A 5,860-nucleotide genomic window follows, 5' to 3' on the forward strand; every position below is an offset into this window, starting at 1 on the left:
TGCTTCTATTGGGTCGCCAGTGGAAGATGATGATTTAGTTTCTGTGACCTTGAATGGTCTAGGAAAGGATTATGCACAATTCCGGACATCCATTGCCGTCCGTGATAATTTTCTTGATTTTGAGGAGTTGAGTGCTCTCCTAATTTCTAAAGAGTAGAGAAATGGTGGTTGATGAGTTGGGTATTCCTTCTATTGTTACACCTAGAGTAAGGAAGACAAGGGATGCTTTGAGAGCACTTGGTAGTGAGCCTATTTTGCGTAGGTCTACCAAAGCTAGGTATCCTGTGGATAGGTTGAAATATGATGGATTTACAGCCATTCACTATGCCTATATGGTCAAAGTGATACAAGAACCATAACCCACTTCTTTTGAGCAAGCCATGGGAAAAGAAAAATGGGAGAAAGCCATGGATGAAGAAATGGATGCCTTGGAAGCAAATGCTACATGGGAATTGGTGCCTTTGCCTAAAGACAAGAATGCAATTGGCTGCAAGTGGGTTTATAAGGTGAAACATAATGCAGATGGTTCTGTGAACACATACAAGGCAAGATTAGTTGTCAAGGGGTATGCACAAACATATGGCATTGATTATGAAGAAACATTCAGTCTGGTTGCAAGGATGGCAACTGTAATAGCAGTCATTGCTGTGGCTGCATCAAAGGGATGGTCTTTACATCAGATGGATGTAAAGAATGCTTTCTTGCATGGTGATTTGCAAGAAGAGGTCTATATGGAGTAGCCACCAGGTTATGTTCATGCTATTCATTGTTTGCAAGTTGAAGAAAGCCTTGTATGGCTTGAAGCAAGCACCCAGAGCATGGTCTGACAAGATAGGACAGTATCTTGTCACTATTGGCTTTCAGATTTCCAAGGCAAATTTCTCACTTTATGTGAGAAAAACAGAGAAAGGCATTATGCTGCTTGTCATTTATGTTGATGATTTGATCATCACAGGTGATAGTGATGAAGATATCCTTCATGTGAAAATGCTATTGAAGCAGAAGTTTGAGATGAAGGATTTGGGAGAGCTGCCTTACTTCTTGGGCATTGAGGTGATTAGATCCACAAGTGGGATATGGCTCTTGCAGAGGCAGTATGGATTGGACATGTTGTCCAAATATGGGATGATAGGTTGTAAGCCTATTTCAGTTCCTTTGGAGCAGAATGTGAAGTTGAGCGCAGATGCAGGTGAGCTTCTAGAAGACCCTACTATGTACAACGCATAGTAGGAAGTTTTATTTATATGACTATTACCATGCCAGATTTGAGCTATGTTGTTGGGTTGGTAAGTAAGTTTATGTAGGCTCCAAGGAAACCGCATTTGGATGCGGCTAGATGCATACTGAGGTATGTAAAGTCCACATTGTAGTATGGACTATTTTATGAGACCTGCTGGGTTCAGATACAGTTGCATGGATACACTGATGCTGGGCTGGTAGTATTTCTGATAGACGATCTACAAGTGGATATATGTTCTCTTTTGGGAGTGTTGCAGTCACTTGGAGCAGCAAGAAATAGCCTACAGTTGCCTTGTCGAGCACAAAGGCTAAGTACAGGGGTGTAGCAATGGCTGCATGTGAGGTAGCTTGGTTGCATAAGCTACTTTATGATATGCATCAATCTACAGATGGGCTAGCTGTCATTTATTATGACAACATGAGCAATATAAACTTGGCAAATAACCCAGTCTATCATGCTAGAACAAAGCACATTGAGGTGCATTATCACTATGTGTGGGAGAAGATTCTAGTAGGTCTTATTGATCTAGTTTATGTCAGCACAGAGGATCAGGTAGCTGACATATTCACAAAGGCATTGGGTGCAGAGAAGCTGCGCAAGTTTAGAGACCTGCTTGGTGTGTAGGAATTGGGATTAAGCTCGAAGGGGAGTGCTGAGATATCGAGCTCCACTCGTGATATGCCAGGGGGACCGTTGTTCATTTATGTCACTAACTTGTTAGCTGCAGATGCGGTTGGTACACTGCCCATGAATAATAGCTGGATGATAGCTATCTTTATGTACTTTGGTTAGTGGCTTAGTTAGTATGCCACCTTAGTTAGTTGAGTTTGGTTTGAGACCCACATATAGGGTTCACCTATCCTCAGTTTCAAGGTCGTAAGGAAAATCTGAGTCATCATTGGTATGGGTACCTTCTTCAGGTTCATTATCCCACTTGAGGTCAGCCACAAAGAATGGCACCTCTAGATTGATTGGCTCTTCATGTGTGAGTGGAGGATCTACCTGTATCACCTTAGCATCTATCTGCAAGAAGATGGGGTTTGATTAATGGCACTTGTTGATGGTTGCCAATGTTTGTATCTAGTTAATATTGACATTGCTTTGTGTATGACCCGTTATGGCATGCTATTGCAGGGGAGCTAATTTTCTTGAGATCGTCGTTGAAGATGTGTCATCCAACACTCTAGGCACAATTGTTTATATAGCTACTGTCCCCACATTCACCCTGACTGTGGTGTCATGGTTTTGGATGGTTAGTCTATCAGCTCCCCAATCATGAAGGATTGATGCTTTCCACAACCAAGGAAGCCCCAGTAAGATTTGATAGGATTTCTTGGGGAGATCCAAGATTGTGAATTGAAGGGGAAAGCGGACTCCTATGACCTTTTTTGACAAGCCATTCACTATTCCCAAGGGTTTAGCCCATAAATGATTGACAAGGCATATGCTGAAATTAGCCTTTTGCATTGGTGGGAGACCCCATTCATCGTAGAGCTCCTTTGATAGGACATTTACACCTACTCCACCATCCACTATGGCTTGGACTTCATTATATGTCTTGTGGATCAAAGGCACCGTAATGTTGCATATATCATCTCTCTCATCTATCTACATAGGGATATCTTCGATGTCTTCCATAGGTGGGGGGGATTTTGCGAGTTCAATCTAGCCTTTGAAACTCTCCCAGAGATTGGGAAAATTCTATAGTAGGATTCCAATGGGAATTGACACAGGGAAACTTAGGATGCTAGAGAGTGCCGCTCCTTCAAGTTGACATGGCTGTACATTATGTTGGAGAGTTTGCTGTTAGAATAGAGGCTTGAGTACAATATCAATACTTTGTGGGTCCAAGTCATGGATTGGATCTTGAGCTTGTCTCTCAGCCTCAAATTGAGCTTGTTTCTCAGCCTCAAATTGAGCTTGTTCCTTTTGTACCCATTGTTGAAGTGTCTGAAAACGAGCTTCTCCACTTCTACATTTGGGTATGGAGCTTCTTTTATTTGAGGCTTGAAAGTTGATGTGGATGAGCTCGGCTGCTCATTTCTTGGCGGAGGTAGAGGCACTTGTGCTTTCTTTTTAAGAAGTCGTCTTGGTTGGATTGGAATGTTAGGGTCCTTGGTGGCCTCTTTCTACTGGCATGTAATTACATTCACAGGTTGTGATATTATGCTTGCCAGCCCCAGACTTTGATGGTCCACCCCAATAATGTTGATTGGGACGTCAGGCTTAACCTGTATTTTTTGTGGGACCTTATTTTTGATTGGACAATCCATACAAGCATGGCCTATGCCACAATCTCCGCAGAGTGGTTGGAAAGTAGTGGGACTACCACGATGAGGACACTCTGCAATCCGATGATTTTCTCCACAACCATAGCACTTGATTGATGCTCGATATGCATTGGTTCGAACTTGACTTGCTTAGACTGGTATTAGACCCTCTACACCTTCTACATAGTACACTGGGTACTTTGTTTCATACTCGAATGACAAGTTTACTTCCTCAGCTTGTAGTTGTTGTATTGGAACTACCTGAGGAGATGGATTTGGCGCTCTTGGATATGGTCGTGGATTTGGATTCCTGAGTAATTGTGGGACTTGTGTATAAACAGGAACAAGATTTAGTCTTGGAGTTGGGGGCGGTTGTGCAAGTGCTGGTTGCCTATACATTGGCATGGGTGCCGGTGCTGGTTGCCTATACATTGGTATTGTTGAGGTTGAGGCAGGTTGTTGCGCATGTTGAAGATGCAACTATTTTCATCATGGCCATCAACTACACAGATATGGCACCACAACCTTGGTAGTGGATTTGCTTGTGTAGTGATCCTAGCTCTTAGGACCAGGCACTCATTTGCTATATGATTGGCCATGCAATGTGGGCACCAGACATTTTCTCACGGTGGATAAGTCTAAGGTGGCGGTTGAGACAAGTGAATCTTTTCTTCCATGGCCTGCATCATTTCATCTTTTAGCTTCATGGTCATGGCCTTTAGGAAATATTCATTTGATGTTTCGGCAGTGGACTTGGATTTCCCCTTTTTAGAGCACTTATCTCATGCACTAGATCTTCCATCATCATTGCTGGTGTCAAAGTTGGTCATGCCATCCTTAATGTCAATGTGGTTGCCGCATGAGCAGCACTGAATGTTTTGTAACTGCTAATCTTTTTCATGTCTTTGTGGATTTTCTTCCTTAGTCTTGCAATGAACCAGGCCGTGAGGTACTTTGCATCGGGGCATGGGTCAGATTTGGCAATTAATCGTTTCATCTTGCCCAGGTACATGCGTACATCTTCTCGGCGACCTTGTTTGATCTTGCTTAGTTGGAGAGCAGGATCATCTTGTAGTCTCTCTATTTGAAAGCGCCTCTTGAATTCTATTTGTAGTAGGTCCCATTTGGCTCTTTCTTCCACTAGGTTGTCTAGATACCATTTTGTCGCTTCATCAGTTAAGGCCATGGGGAATCAGGCCACGTTGGTTTCATTGGATTGATCTCCACTTGCTCGGAATGTGGCATCAAAATGCTAGAAGAATCCAACCCTACCATTATATTTGGGAAGTTTGAGTTTGCCCAAGGGGCACCCACCTTGATTGTTATTATTCCTACGATTAAAGAAATTGTTACCCTCCGCATTGAGTTCAATATCCCCATCATCATCCTGACGGCGCCTAACCATGTTGTGTCGTGGAGGAGTCAAAGGGATTTCTTGAATTTTAGGGGGGGAATTGGGGTAGAGGATTTCGGAGGCATTGGCCACAGCGGAGGTGTATGTGGATTTAGTGAGCATTGGTGTTACAAGTGTTGTGACGGGTGGTGGTGGGGATGGAAGGGGGACGGGGGGGGTGGTGGGGATGGGGGGGGGTGGAATGGAGGGGGGGATGGGGGGGGTGGTAGAGATGGAGGGGGGGGTGGATGGAGGGGGATGGGGGGTGGAGGGGATGGAGGGGATGGGGGTGGAGGAAACTTGATGGATGAAAAACTTTGTGAAAATCCAAAGGTAGGAAAAGATGGTCACCTGAACGCTCTCCAATCTTTCTCGATATACGGGGATTGTTGAGGGCGAATAGATGGTGGGTGGATGGCTAGGTTCTCACTATGAGAAGGGCTCAAAATAACTCACCGTGTGAGGATGGGAGTAGGGTGGTGGTCGATGGAGAGGGAGAAGTGTCTTGTGTAGGGCTCGGAATGAGGAAGATCATGGAGGCAAGATGTGAAAGAAGAAGAATGAGGGGGTGGAGACGGTTTTTATAGAAATAGGTGTAGGTTTTAGGGTTACACCCTAAACTCTTCCTGAATCATAACTTTTCATAATTAGCTCGGATTGCTCTGCTGTAAAAAGGTGAAATGATCAAAATTGCAAGCTCTATGCATTTGTGTCCACTACCTAGCCTGATTTGTTTATCAAGTGGCTTCTTTTTAAGAAATATTTTTTTTTTCTTAACGCAGTAACCCAAGGTTGATGCTTGGGGTTGATATGTTTGGCTAGAGTTGGAAAAAAATTACTCTCCTTGCCCTTAAGTGTTATGTTCATGAAAGTTCATAGTAGTTCCTTTTTTACACATACTTGCATATGTTTACTCGTTACTTGAGATGCTAGTCTCCTCAGCAATGGTGCTAAATG

This window comes from Dipteris shenzhenensis, chromosome 3 (genome assembly GCF_047967505.1).
Source record: "Dipteris shenzhenensis isolate YYH24624 ecotype China chromosome 3, Dip_SZ_1.0, whole genome shotgun sequence".
NCBI classification, from domain to species: Eukaryota; Viridiplantae; Streptophyta; class Polypodiopsida; order Gleicheniales; family Dipteridaceae; genus Dipteris; species Dipteris shenzhenensis.